At 42.4% G+C, this 13,370-nt stretch overlaps 17 non-coding genes across 17 annotated transcripts; all 17 read left to right on the top strand.

Moving 5' to 3' along the window:
• Nucleotides 1-406: 406 nt before the first annotated feature.
• On the top strand, nt 407-499 carry TRNAI-UAU (transfer RNA isoleucine (anticodon UAU)). Its single transcript is given in 2 exon segments — nt 407-444; nt 464-499. It is a non-coding gene; the product is annotated as a tRNA-Ile (tRNA).
• A 132-nt stretch (nt 500-631) lies between these two features.
• TRNAR-CCU (transfer RNA arginine (anticodon CCU)) lies at nt 632-704 on the top strand. Its single transcript has one exon. It is a non-coding gene; the product is annotated as a tRNA-Arg (tRNA).
• A 799-nt stretch (nt 705-1,503) lies between these two features.
• TRNAI-UAU (transfer RNA isoleucine (anticodon UAU)) lies at nt 1,504-1,596 on the top strand. Its single transcript is given in 2 exon segments — nt 1,504-1,541; nt 1,561-1,596. It is a non-coding gene; the product is annotated as a tRNA-Ile (tRNA).
• Nucleotides 1,597-1,728: 132 nt separating this feature from the next.
• On the top strand, nt 1,729-1,801 carry TRNAR-CCU (transfer RNA arginine (anticodon CCU)). The gene has a single exon. It is a non-coding gene; the product is annotated as a tRNA-Arg (tRNA).
• Nucleotides 1,802-3,173: 1,372 nt separating this feature from the next.
• TRNAI-UAU (transfer RNA isoleucine (anticodon UAU)) lies at nt 3,174-3,266 on the top strand. Its single transcript is given in 2 exon segments — nt 3,174-3,211; nt 3,231-3,266. It is a non-coding gene; the product is annotated as a tRNA-Ile (tRNA).
• Nucleotides 3,267-3,398: 132 nt separating this feature from the next.
• On the top strand, nt 3,399-3,471 carry TRNAR-CCU (transfer RNA arginine (anticodon CCU)). The gene has a single exon. It is a non-coding gene; the product is annotated as a tRNA-Arg (tRNA).
• A 798-nt stretch (nt 3,472-4,269) lies between these two features.
• On the top strand, nt 4,270-4,362 carry TRNAI-UAU (transfer RNA isoleucine (anticodon UAU)). The gene is given in 2 exon segments: nt 4,270-4,307; nt 4,327-4,362. It is a non-coding gene; the product is annotated as a tRNA-Ile (tRNA).
• A 132-nt stretch (nt 4,363-4,494) lies between these two features.
• On the top strand, nt 4,495-4,567 carry TRNAR-CCU (transfer RNA arginine (anticodon CCU)). Its single transcript has one exon. It is a non-coding gene; the product is annotated as a tRNA-Arg (tRNA).
• A 1,372-nt stretch (nt 4,568-5,939) lies between these two features.
• On the top strand, nt 5,940-6,032 carry TRNAI-UAU (transfer RNA isoleucine (anticodon UAU)). The gene is given in 2 exon segments: nt 5,940-5,977; nt 5,997-6,032. It is a non-coding gene; the product is annotated as a tRNA-Ile (tRNA).
• A 132-nt stretch (nt 6,033-6,164) lies between these two features.
• On the top strand, nt 6,165-6,237 carry TRNAR-CCU (transfer RNA arginine (anticodon CCU)). The gene has a single exon. It is a non-coding gene; the product is annotated as a tRNA-Arg (tRNA).
• A 1,946-nt stretch (nt 6,238-8,183) lies between these two features.
• Nucleotides 8,184-8,276, top strand: TRNAI-UAU (transfer RNA isoleucine (anticodon UAU)). Its single transcript is given in 2 exon segments — nt 8,184-8,221; nt 8,241-8,276. It is a non-coding gene; the product is annotated as a tRNA-Ile (tRNA).
• A 132-nt stretch (nt 8,277-8,408) lies between these two features.
• TRNAR-CCU (transfer RNA arginine (anticodon CCU)) lies at nt 8,409-8,481 on the top strand. Its single transcript has one exon. It is a non-coding gene; the product is annotated as a tRNA-Arg (tRNA).
• Nucleotides 8,482-9,853: 1,372 nt separating this feature from the next.
• TRNAI-UAU (transfer RNA isoleucine (anticodon UAU)) lies at nt 9,854-9,946 on the top strand. The gene is given in 2 exon segments: nt 9,854-9,891; nt 9,911-9,946. It is a non-coding gene; the product is annotated as a tRNA-Ile (tRNA).
• Nucleotides 9,947-10,078: 132 nt separating this feature from the next.
• Nucleotides 10,079-10,151, top strand: TRNAR-CCU (transfer RNA arginine (anticodon CCU)). Its single transcript has one exon. It is a non-coding gene; the product is annotated as a tRNA-Arg (tRNA).
• A 1,945-nt stretch (nt 10,152-12,096) lies between these two features.
• Nucleotides 12,097-12,189, top strand: TRNAI-UAU (transfer RNA isoleucine (anticodon UAU)). Its single transcript is given in 2 exon segments — nt 12,097-12,134; nt 12,154-12,189. It is a non-coding gene; the product is annotated as a tRNA-Ile (tRNA).
• A 132-nt stretch (nt 12,190-12,321) lies between these two features.
• Nucleotides 12,322-12,394, top strand: TRNAR-CCU (transfer RNA arginine (anticodon CCU)). Its single transcript has one exon. It is a non-coding gene; the product is annotated as a tRNA-Arg (tRNA).
• Nucleotides 12,395-13,193: 799 nt separating this feature from the next.
• TRNAI-UAU (transfer RNA isoleucine (anticodon UAU)) lies at nt 13,194-13,286 on the top strand. Its single transcript is given in 2 exon segments — nt 13,194-13,231; nt 13,251-13,286. It is a non-coding gene; the product is annotated as a tRNA-Ile (tRNA).
• Nucleotides 13,287-13,370: the final 84 nt, after the last annotated feature.

Genomic DNA, 13,370 nt, shown 5'->3' with positions numbered 1-13,370 from the left:
ATAAATCTTAAAAAAAATCCCTGCTCTATCCCTAGGTATCCGCGTGCACACTTGCCGTAATGAGTCACTGAAATGAGGCATTAGGGTTTTTGCAACCGTGACATACAGTCTGTGTAGCAAGCTAGGGTCAAACAGCTCCTCTGGCCATCAACAATAACTAATTGTTGGCAGTTTGTCCAATTTTACTCTTATGTTACAATTCTCGGTTCACTAACTCATCTTCCGGATTCATCGACAAGTGTGTGTATTTATCATATTACCACATTTCATTAGGGTAACAATAGGTCAAGCTGTAGGCTTTACTCTAGGTCTGCAAGCAAAGCTCCAGTGGCGCAATCGGTTAGCGCGCGGTACTTATACGACAGTAACTGGTGAGCGTAGGCTTTACTCTTGGTCTGCAAGCAGAGCTCCAGTGGCGCAATCGGTTAGCGCGCGGTACTTATACGACAGTAACTGGTGAGCAATGCCGAGGTTGTGAGTTCGAGCCTCACCTGGAGCAGCTCTTTTCCTTACAGTTGCGTGGCTTTATATTGCCTGTATTCGTGGATTTATAATGCAGTCCTAATTCACTGAATTACTTCACTCCTAATATCTACTTATATCTACAAATAAAAACATGTCACATAGGCAAGCCCCAGTGGCCTAATGGATAAGGCACTGGCCTCCTAAGCCAGGGATTGTGGGTTCGAGTCCCATCTGGGGTGAGTTTCACTGCCCTTTTAGACACATAAATTTAAGCTGCTATATGAGCAACTGAATGATAAGCAAGCGTATGGATGCGTTCGTGCGTATTGGGCATTTGCAACAAGCACAATGGAGTTTAGATTGACAGGTCATAAATGTTGGAGCTAATGCTCCGAGATGGTCGTGTTCATCTTGTCCTTGGAAGAAAATTGCCTAGTAACAACAGTCCACCTTTTTTGGACAAGTATCATGTGTTTTTCCTGGGTAGATGTGGGAACGACATCATTTCACATTTTCTCGTCATTATGCGTACATTCTGCAAATTGTTGCAATGTTTTAGAGAGTAACTTAGCAGTTTGATTGAGATTGTTATTTTGGAGCTATGCTAACAAGACACATTGCCCAGAAAGACATAAATCTTAAAAAAAAATCCCTGCTCTATCCCTAGGTATCCGCGTGCACACTTGCCGTAATGAGTCACTGAAATGAGGCATTAGGGTTTTTGCAACCGTGACATACAGTCTGTGTAGCAAGCTAGGGTCAAACAGCTCCTCTGGCCATCAACAATAACTAATTGTTGGCAGTTTGTCCAATTTTACTCTTATGTTACAATTCTCGGTTCACTAACTCATCTTCCGGATTCATCGACAAGTGTGTGTATGGATCATATTACCACATTTCATTAGGGTAACAATAGGTCAAGCTGTAGGCTTTACTCTTGGTCTGCAAGCAGAGCTCCAGTGGCGCAATCGGTTAGCGCGCGGTACTTATACGACAGTAACTGGTGAGCGTAGGCTTTACTCTTGGTCTGCAAGCAGAGCTCCAGTGGCGCAATCGGTTAGCGCGCGGTACTTATACGACAGTAACTGGTGAGCAATGCCGAGGTTGTGAGTTCGAGCCTCACCTGGAGCAGCTCTTTTCCTTACAGTTGCGTGGCTTTATATTGCCTGTATTCGTTGATTTATAATGCAGTCCTAATTCACTGAATTACTTCACTCCTAATATCTACTTATATCTACAAATAAAAACATGTCACATAGGCAAGCCCCAGTGGCCTAATGGATAAGGCACTGGCCTCCTAAGCCAGGGATTGTGGGTTCGAGTCCCATCTGGGGTGAGTTTCACTGCCCTTTTAGACACATAAATTTAAGCTGCTATATGAGCAACTGAATGATAAGCAAGCGTATGGATGCGTTTGTGCGTATTGGGCATTTGCAACAAGCACAATGGAGTTTAGATTGACAGGTCATAAATGTTGGAGCTAATGCTCCGAGATGGTCGTGTTCATCTTGTCCTTGGAAGAAAATTGCCTAGTAACAACAGTGCAGCTTTTTTGGACAAGTATCATGTGTTTTTCCTGGGTAGATGTGGGAACGACATCATTTCACATTTTCACGTCATTATGCGTACACTCTGCAAATTGTTGCAATGTTTTAGAGAGTAACTTAGCAGTTTGATTGAGATTGTTATTTTGGAACTATGCTAACAAGACACATTGCCCAGAAAGACATAAATCTTAAAAAAAAATCCCTGCTCTATCCCTAGGTATCCGCGTGCACACTTGCCGTAATGAGTCACTGAAATGAGGCATTAGGGTTTTTGCAACCGTGACATACAGTCTGTGTAGCAAGCTAGGGTCAAACAGCTCCTCTGGCCATCAACAATAACTAATTGTTGGCAGTTTGTCCAATTTTACTCTTATGTTACAATTCTCGGTTCACTAACTCATCTTCCGGATTCATTGACAAGTGTGTGTATGGATCATATTACCACATTTCATTAGGGTAACAATAGGTCACAATGGAGTTTAGATTGACAGGTCATAAATGTTGGAGCTAATGCTCCGAGATGGTCGTGTTCATCTTGTCCTTGGAAGAAAATTGCCTAGTAACAACAGTGCAGCTTTTTTGGACAAGTATCATGTGTTTTTCCTGGGTAGATGTGGGAACGACATCATTTCACATTTTCACGTCATTATGCGTACACTCTGCAAATTGTTGCAATGTTTTAGAGAGTAACTTAGCAGTTTGATTGAGATTGTTATTTTGGAGCTATGCTAACAAGACACATTGCCCAGAAAGACATAAATCTTAAAAAAAATCCCTGCTCTATCCCTAGGTATCCGCGTGCACACTTGCCGTAATGAGTCACTGAAATGAGGCATTAGGGTTTTTGCAACCGTGACATACAGTCTGTGTAGCAAGCTAGGGTCAAACAGCTCCTCTGGCCATCAACAATAACTAATTGTTGGCAGTTTGTCCAATTTTACTCTTATGTTACAATTCTCGGTTCACTAACTCATCTTCCGGATTCATCGACAAGTGTGTGTATGGATCATATTACCACATTTCATTAGGGTAACAATAGGTCAAGCTGTAGGCTTTACTCTTGGTCTGCAAGCAGAGCTCCAGTGGCGCAATCGGTTAGCGCGCGCTACTTATACGACAGTAACTGGTGAGCGTAGGCTTTACTCTTGGTCTGCAAGCAGAGCTCCAGTGGCGCAATCGGTTAGCGCGCGGTACTTATACGACAGTAACTGGTGAGCAATGCCGAGGTTGTGAGTTCGAGCCTCACCTGGAGCAGCTCTTTTCCTTACAGTTGCGTGGCTTTATATTGCCTGTATTCGTGGATTTATAATGCAGTCCTAATTCACTGAATTACTTCACTCCTAATATCTACTTATATCTACAAATAAAAACATGTCACATAGGCAAGCCCCAGTGGCCTAATGGATAAGGCACTGGCCTCCTAAGCCAGGGATTGTGGGTTCGAGTCCCATCTGGGGTGAGTTTCACTGCCCTTTTAGACACATAAATTTAAGCTGCTATATGAGCAACTGAATGATAAGCAAGCGTATGGATGCGTTCGTGCGTATTGGGCATTTGCAACAAGCACAATGGAGTTTAGATTGACAGGTCATAAATGTTGGAGCTAATGCTCCGAGATGGTCGTGTTCATCTTGTCCTTGGAAGAAAATTGCCTTGTAACAACAGTGCAGCTTTTTTGGACAAGTATCATGTGTTTTTCCTGGGTAGATGTGGGAACGACATCATTTCACATTTTCACGTCATTATGCGTACACTCTGCAAATTGTTGCAATGTTTTAGAGAGTAACTTAGCAGTTTGATTGAGATTGTTATTTTGGAGCTATGCTAACAAGACACATTGCCCAGAAAGACATAAATCTTAAAAAAAATCCCTGCTCTATCCCTAGGTATCCGCGTGCACACTTGCCGTAATGAGTCACTGAAATGAGGCATTAGGGTTTTTGCAACCGTGACATACAGTCTGTGTAGCAAGCTAGGGTCAAACAGCTCCTCTGGCCATCAACAATAACTAATTGTTGGCAGTTTGTCCAATTTTACTCTTATGTTACAATTCTCGGTTCACTAACTCATCTTCCGGATTCATCGACAAGTGTGTGTATGGATCATATTACCACATTTCATTAGGGTAACAATAGGTCAAGCTGTAGGCTTTACTCTTGGTCTGCAAGCAGAGCTCCAGTGGCGCAATCGGTTAGCGCGCGGTACTTATACGACAGTAACTGGTGAGCGTAGGCTTTACTCTTGGTCTGCAAGCAGAGCTCCAGTGGCGCAATCGGTTAGCGCGCGGTACTTATACGACAGTAACTGGTGAGCAATGCCGAGGTTGTGAGTTCGAGCCTCACCTGGAGCAGCTCTTTTCCTTACAGTTGCGTGGCTTTATATTGCCTGTATTCGTGGATTTATAATGCAGTCCTAATTCACTGAATTACTTCACTCCTAATATCTACTTATATCTACAAATAAAAACATGTCACATAGGCAAGCCCCAGTGGCCTAATGGATAAGGCACTGGCCTCCTAAGCCAGGGATTGTGGGTTCGAGTCCCATCTGGGGTGAGTTTCACTGCCCTTTTAGACACATAAATTTAAGCTGCTATATGAGCAACTGAATGATAAGCAAGCGTATGGATGCGTTCGTGCATATTGGGCATTTGCAACAAGCACAATGGAGTTTAGATTGACAGGTCATAAATGTTGGAGCTAATGCTCCGAGATGGTCGTGTTCATCTTGTCCTTGGAAGAAAATTGCCTAGTAACAACAGTGCAGCTTTTTTGGACAAGTATCATGTGTTTTTCCTGGGTAGATGTGGGAACGACATCATTTCACATTTTCACGTCATTATGCGTACACTCTGCAAATTGTTGCAATGTTTTAGAGAGTAACTTAGCAGTTTGATTGAGATTGTTATTTTGGAACTATGCTAACAAGACACATTGCCCAGAAAGACATAAATCTTAAAAAAAAATCCCTGCTCTATCCCTAGGTATCCGCGTGCACACTTGCCGTAATGAGTCACTGAAATGAGGCATTAGGGTTTTTGCAACCGTGACATACAGTCTGTGTAGCAAGCTAGGGTCAAACAGCTCCTCTGGCCATCAACAATAACTAATTGTTGGCAGTTTGTCCAATTTTACTCTTATGTTACAATTCTCGGTTCACTAACTCATCTTCCGGATTCATCGACAAGTGTGTGTATGGATCATATTACCACATTTCATTAGGGTAACAATAGGTCACAATGGAGTTTAGATTGACAGGTCATAAATGTTGGAGCTAATGCTCCGAGATGGTCGTGTTCATCTTGTCCTTGGAAGAAAATTGCCTAGTAACAACAGTGCAGCTTTTTTGGACAAGTATCATGTGTTTTTCCTGGGTAGATGTGGGAACGACATCATTTCACATTTTCACGTCATTATGCGTACACTCTGCAAATTGTTGCAATGTTTTAGAGAGTAACTTAGCAGTTTGATTGAGATTGTTATTTTGGAGCTATGCTAACAAGACACATTGCCCAGAAAGACATAAATCTTAAAAAAAATCCCTGCTCTATCCCTAGGTATCCGCGTGCACACTTGCCGTAATGAGTCACTGAAATGAGGCATTAGGGTTTTTGCAACCGTGACATACAGTCTGTGTAGCAAGCTAGGGTCAAACAGCTCCTCTGGCCATCAACAATAACTAATTGTTGGCAGTTTGTCCAATTTTACTCTTATGTTACAATTCTCGGTTCACTAACTCATCTTCCGGATTCATCGACAAGTGTGTGTATGGATCATATTACCACATTTCATTAGGGTAACAATAGGTCAAGCTGTAGGCTTTACTCTTGGTCTGCAAGCAGAGCTCCAGTGGCGCAATCGGTTAGCGCGCGGTACTTATACGACAGTAACTGGTGAGCGTAGGCTTTACTCTTGGTCTGCAAGCAGAGCTCCAGTGGCGCAATCGGTTAGCGCGCGGTACTTATACGACAGTAACTGGTGAGCAATGCCGAGGTTGTGAGTTCGAGCCTCACCTGGAGCAGCTCTTTTCCTTACAGTTGCGTGGCTTTATATTGCCTGTATTCGTGGATTTATAATGCAGTCCTAATTCACTGAATTACTTCACTCCTAATATCTACTTATATCTACAAATAAAAACATGTCACATAGGCAAGCCCCAGTGGCCTAATGGATAAGGCACTGGCCTCCTAAGCCAGGGATTGTGGGTTCGAGTCCCATCTGGGGTGAGTTTCACTGCCCTTTTAGACACATAAATTTAAGCTGCTATATGAGCAACTGAATGATAAGCAAGCGTATGGATGCGTTCGTGCGTATTGGGCATTTGCAACAAGCACAATGGAGTTTAGATTGACAGGTCATAAATGTTGGAGCTAATGCTCCGAGATGGTCGTGTTCATCTTGTCCTTGGAAGAAAATTGCCTAGTAACAACAGTGCAGCTTTTTTGGACAAGTATCATGTGTTTTTCCTGGGTAGATGTGGGAACGACATCATTTCACATTTTCACGTCATTATGCGTACACTCTGCAAATTGTTGCAATGTTTTAGAGAGTAACTTAGCAGTTTGATTGAGATTGTTATTTTGGAACTATGCTAACAAGACACATTGCCCAGAAAGACATAAATCTTAAAAAAAAATCCCTGCTCTATCCCTAGGTATCCGCGTGCACACTTGCCGTAATGAGTCACTGAAATGAGGCATTAGGGTTTTTGCAACCGTGACATACAGTCTGTGTAGCAAGCTAGGGTCAAACAGCTCCTCTGGCCATCAACAATAACTAATTGTTGGCAGTTTGTCCAATTTTACTCTTATGTTACAATTCTCGGTTCACTAACTCATCTTCCGGATTCATCGACAAGTGTGTGTATGGATCATATTACCACATTTCATTAGGGTAACAATAGGTCACAATGGAGTTTAGATTGACAGGTCATAAATGTTGGAGCTAATGCTCCGAGATGGTCGTGTTCATCTTGTCCTTGGAAGAAAATTGCCTAGTAACAACAGTGCAGCTTTTTTGGACAAGTATCATGTGTTTTTCCTGGGTAGATGTGGGAACGACATCATTTCACATTTTCACGTCATTATGCGTACACTCTGCAAATTGTTGCAATGTTTTAGAGAGTAACTTAGCAGTTTGATTGAGATTGTTATTTTGGAGCTATGCTAACAAGACACATTGCCCAGAAAGACATAAATCTTAAAAAAAAATCCCTGCTCTATCCCTAGGTATCCGCGTGCACACTTGCCGTAATGAGTCACTGAAATGAGGCATTAGGGTTTTTGCAACCGTGACATACAGTCTGTGTAGCAAGCTAGGGTCAAACAGCTCCTCTGGCCATCAACAATAACTAATTGTTGGCAGTTTGTCCAATTTTACTCTTATGTTACAATTCTCGGTTCACTAACTCATCTTCCGGATTCATTGACAAGTGTGTGTATGGATCATATTACCACATTTCATTAGGGTAACAATAGGTCACAATGGAGTTTAGATTGACAGGTCATAAATGTTGGAGCTAATGCTCCGAGATGGTCGTGTTCATCTTGTCCTTGGAAGAAAATTGCCTAGTAACAACAGTGCAGCTTTTTTGGACAAGTATCATGTGTTTTTCCTGGGTAGATGTGGGAACGACATCATTTCACATTTTCACGTCATTATGCGTACACTCTGCAAATTGTTGCAATGTTTTAGAGAGTAACTTAGCAGTTTGATTGAGATTGTTATTTTGGAGCTATGCTAACAAGACACATTGCCCAGAAAGACATAAATCTTAAAAAAAATCCCTGCTCTATCCCTAGGTATCCGCGTGCACACTTGCCGTAATGAGTCACTGAAATGAGGCATTAGGGTTTTTGCAACCGTGACATACAGTCTGTGTAGCAAGCTAGGGTCAAACAGCTCCTCTGGCCATCAACAATAACTAATTGTTGGCAGTTTGTCCAATTTTACTCTTATGTTACAATTCTCGGTTCACTAACTCATCTTCCGGATTCATCGACAAGTGTGTGTATGGATCATATTACCACATTTCATTAGGGTAACAATAGGTCAAGCTGTAGGCTTTACTCTTGGTCTGCAAGCAGAGCTCCAGTGGCGCAATCGGTTAGCGCGCGGTACTTATACGACAGTAACTGGTGAGCGTAGGCTTTACTCTTGGTCTGCAAGCAGAGCTCCAGTGGCGCAATCGGTTAGCGCGCGGTACTTATACGACAGTAACTGGTGAGCAATGCCGAGGTTGTGAGTTCGAGCCTCACCTGGAGCAGCTCTTTTCCTTACAGTTGCGTGGCTTTATATTGCCTGTATTCGTGGATTTATAATGCAGTCCTAATTCACTGAATTACTTCACTCCTAATATCTACTTATATCTACAAATAAAAACATGTCACATAGGCAAGCCCCAGTGGCCTAATGGATAAGGCACTGGCCTCCTAAGCCAGGGATTGTGGGTTCGAGTCCCATCTGGGGTGAGTTTCACTGCCCTTTTAGACACATAAATTTAAGCTGCTATATGAGCAACTGAATGATAAGCAAGCGTATGGATGCGTTCGTGCGTATTGGGCATTTGCAACAAGCACAATGGAGTTTAGATTGACAGGTCATAAATGTTGGAGCTAATGCTCCGAGATGGTCGTGTTCATCTTGTCCTTGGAAGAAAATTGCCTAGTAACAACAGTGCAGCTTTTTTGGACAAGTATCACGTGTTTTTCCTGGGTAGATGTGGGAACGACATCATTTCACATTTTCACGTCATTATGCGTACACTCTGCAAATTGTTGCAATGTTTTAGAGAGTAACTTAGCAGTTTGATTGAGATTGTTATTTTGGAACTATGCTAACAAGACACATTGCCCAGAAAGACATAAATCTTAAAAAAAAATCCCTGCTCTATCCCTAGGTATCCGCGTGCACACTTGCCGTAATGAGTCACTGAAATGAGGCATTAGGGTTTTTGCAACCGTGACATACAGTCTGTGTAGCAAGCTAGGGTCAAACAGCTCCTCTGGCCATCAACAATAACTAATTGTTGGCAGTTTGTCCAATTTTACTCTTATGTTACAATTCTCGGTTCACTAACTCATCTTCCGGATTCATCGACAAGTGTGTGTATGGATCATATTACCACATTTCATTAGGGTAACAATAGGTCACAATGGAGTTTAGATTGACAGGTCATAAATGTTGGAGCTAATGCTCCGAGATGGTCGTGTTCATCTTGTCCTTGGAAGAAAATTGCCTAGTAACAACAGTGCAGCTTTTTTGGACAAGTATCATGTGTTTTTCCTGGGTAGATGTGGGAACGACATCATTTCACATTTTCACGTCATTATGCGTACACTCTGCAAATTGTTGCAATGTTTTAGAGAGTAACTTAGCAGTTTGATTGAGATTGTTATTTTGGAGCTATGCTAACAAGACACATTGCCCAGAAAGACATAAATCTTAAAAAAAATCCCTGCTCTATCCCTAGGTATCCGCGTGCACACTTGCCGTAATGAGTCACTGAAATGAGGCATTAGGGTTTTTGCAACCGTGACATACAGTCTGTGTAGCAAGCTAGGGTCAAACAGCTCCTCTGGCCATCAACAATAACTAATTGTTGGCAGTTTGTCCAATTTTACTCTTATGTTACAATTCTCGGTTCACTAACTCATCTTCCGGATTCATCGACAAGTGTGTGTATGGATCATATTACCACATTTCATTAGGGTAACAATAGGTCAAGCTGTAGGCTTTACTCTTGGTCTGCAAGCAGAGCTCCAGTGGCGCAATCGGTTAGCGCGCGGTACTTATACGACAGTAACTGGTGAGCGTAGGCTTTACTCTTGGTCTGCAAGCAGAGCTCCAGTGGCGCAATCGGTTAGCGCGCGGTACTTATACGACAGTAACTGGTGAGCAATGCCGAGGTTGTGAGTTCGAGCCTCACCTGGAGCAGCTCTTTTCCTTACAGTTGCGTGGCTTTATATTGCCTGTATTTGTGGATTTATAATGCAGTCCTAATTCACTGAATTACTTCACTCCTAATATCTACTTATATCTACAAATAAAAACATGTCACATAGGCAAGCCCCAGTGGCCTAATGGATAAGGCACTGGCCTCCTAAGCCAGGGATTGTGGGTTCGAGTCCCATCTGGGGTGAGTTTCACTGCCCTTTTAGACACATAAATTTAAGCTGCTATATGAGCAACTGAATGATAAGCAAGCGTATGGATGCGTTCGTGCGTATTGGGCATTTGCAACAAGCACAATGGAGTTTAGATTGACAGGTCATAAATGTTGGAGCTAATGCTCCGAGATGGTCGTGTTCATCTTGTCCTTGGAAGAAAATTGCCTAGTAACAACAGTGCAGCTTTTTTGGACAAGTATCATGTGTTTTTCCTGGGTAGATGTGGGAACGACATCATTTCACATTTTCACGTCATTATGCGTACACTCTGCAAATTGTTGCAATGTTTTAGAGAGTAACTTAGCAGTTTGATTGAGATTGTTATTTTGGAACTATGCTAACAAGACACATTGCCCAGAAAGACATAAATCTTAAAAAAAAATCCCTGCTCTATCCCTAGGTATCCGCGTGCACACTTGCCGTAATGAGTCACTGAAATGAGGCATTAGGGTTTTTGCAACCGTGACATACAGTCTGTGTAGCAAGCTAGGGTCAAACAGCTCCTCTGGCCATCAACAATAACTAATTGTTGGCAGTTTGTCCAATTTTACTCTTATGTTACAATTCTCGGTTCACTAACTCATCTTCCGGATTCATCGACAAGTGTGTGTATGGATCATATTACCACATTTCATTAGGGTAACAATAGGTCACAATGGAGTTTAGATTGACAGGTCATAAATGTTGGAGCTAATGCTCCGAGATGGTCATGTTCATCTTGTCCTTGGAAGAAAATTGCCTAGTAACAACAGTGCAGCTTTTTTGGACAAGTATCATGTGTTTTTCCTGGGTAGATGTGGGAACGACATCATTTCACATTTTCACGTCATTATGCGTACACTCTGCAAATTGTTGCAATGTTTTAGAGAGTAACTTAGCAGTTTGATTGAGATTGTTATTTTGGAGCTATGCTAACAAGACACATTGCCCAGAAAGACATAAATCTTAAAAAAAATCCCTGCTCTATCCCTAGGTATCCGCGTGCACACTTGCCGTAATGAGTCACTGAAATGAGGCATTAGGGTTTTTGCAACCGTGACATACAGTCTGTGTAGCAAGCTAGGGTCAAACAGCTCCTCTGGCCATCAACAATAACTAATTGTTGGCAGTTTGTCCAATTTTACTCTTATGTTACAATTCTCGGTTCACTAACTCATCTTCCGGATTCATCGACAAGTGTGTGTATGGATCATATTACCACATTTCATTAGGGTAACAATAGGTCACAATGGAGTTTAGATTGACAGGTCATAAATGTTGGAGCTAATGCTCCGAGATGGTCGTGTTCATCTTGTCCTTGGAAGAAAATTGCCTAGTAACAACAGTGCAGCTTTTTTGGACAAGTATCATGTGTTTTTCCTGGGTAGATGTGGGAACGACATCATTTCACATTTTCACGTCATTATGCGTACACTCTGCAAATTGTTGCAATGTTTTAGAGAGTAACTTAGCAGTTTGATTGAGATTGTTATTTTGGAGCTATGCTAACAAGACACATTGCCCAGAAAGACATAAATCTTAAAAAAAATCCCTGCTCTATCCCTAGGTATCCGCGTGCACACTTGCCGTAATGAGTCACTGAAATGAGGCATTAGGGTTTTTGCAACCGTGACATACAGTCTGTGTAGCAAGCTAGGGTCAAACAGCTCCTCTGGCCATCAACAATAACTAATTGTTGGCAGTTTGTCCAATTTTACTCTTATGTTACAATTCTCGGTTCACTAACTCATCTTCCGGATTCATCGACAAGTGTGTGTATGGATCATATTACCACATTTCATTAGGGTAACAATAGGTCAAGCTGTAGGCTTTACTCTTGGTCTGCAAGCAGAGCTCCAGTGGCGCAATCGGTTAGCGCGCGGTACTTATACGACAGTAACTGGTGAGCGTAGGCTTTACTCTTGGTCTGCAAGCAGAGCTCCAGTGGCGCAATCGGTTAGCGCGCGGTACTTATACGACAGTAACTGGTGAGCAATGCCGAGGTTGTGAGTTCGAGCCTCACCTGGAGCAGCTCTTTTCCTTACAGTTGCGTGGCTTTATATTGCCTGTATTCGTGGATTTATAATGCAGTCCTAATTCACTGAATTACTTCACTCCTAATATCTACTTATATCTACAAATAAAAACATGTCACATAGGCAAGCCCCAGTGGCCTAATGGATAAGGCACTGGCCTCCTAAGCCAGGGATTGTGGGTTCGAGTCCCATCTGGGGTGAGTTTCACTGCCCTTTTAGACACATAAATTTAAGCTGCTATATGAGCAACTGAATGATAAGCAAGCGTATGGATGCGTTTGTGCGTATTGGGCATTTGCAACAAGCACAATGGAGTTTAGATTGACAGGTCATAAATGTTGGAGCTAATGCTCCGAGATGGTCGTGTTCATCTTGTCCTTGGAAGAAAATTGCCTAGTAACAACAGTGCAGCTTTTTTGGACAAGTATCATGTGTTTTTCCTGGGTAGATGTGGGAACGACATCATTTCACATTTTCACGTCATTATGCGTACACTCTGCAAATTGTTGCAATGTTTTAGAGAGTAACTTAGCAGTTTGATTGAGATTGTTATTTTGGAGCTATGCTAACAAGACACATTGCCCAGAAAGACATAAATCTTAAAAAAAAATCCCTGCTCTATCCCTAGGTATCCGCGTGCACACTTGCCGTAATGAGTCACTGAAATGAGGCATTAGGGTTTTTGCAACCGTGACATACAGTCTGTGTAGCAAGCTAGGGTCAAACAGCTCCTCTGGCCATCAACAATAACTAATTGTTGGCAGTTTGTCCAATTTTACTCTTATGTTACAATTCTCGGTTCACTAACTCATCTTCCGGATTCATCGACAAGTGTGTGTATGGATCATATTACCACATTTCATTAGGGTAACAATAGGTCAAGCTGTAGGCTTTACTCTTGGTCTGCAAGCAGAGCTCCAGTGGCGCAATCGGTTAGCGCGCGCTACTTATACGACAGTAACTGGTGAGCGTAGGCTTTATTCTTGGTCTGCAAGCAGAGCTCCAGTGGCGCAATCGGTTAGCGCGCGGTACTTATACGACAGTAACTGGTGAGCAATGCCGAGGTTGTGAGTTCGAGCCTCACCTGGAGCAGCTCTTTTCCTTACAGTTGCGTGGCTTTATATTGCCTGTATTCGTGGATTTATAATGCAGTCCTAATTCACTGAATTACTTCAC

This window comes from Bombina bombina, chromosome 6 (genome assembly GCF_027579735.1).
Source record: "Bombina bombina isolate aBomBom1 chromosome 6, aBomBom1.pri, whole genome shotgun sequence".
NCBI lineage: Eukaryota > Metazoa > Chordata > Amphibia > Anura > Bombinatoridae > Bombina > Bombina bombina.
This window is presented reverse-complemented; position numbering and strand designations above follow the sequence as displayed.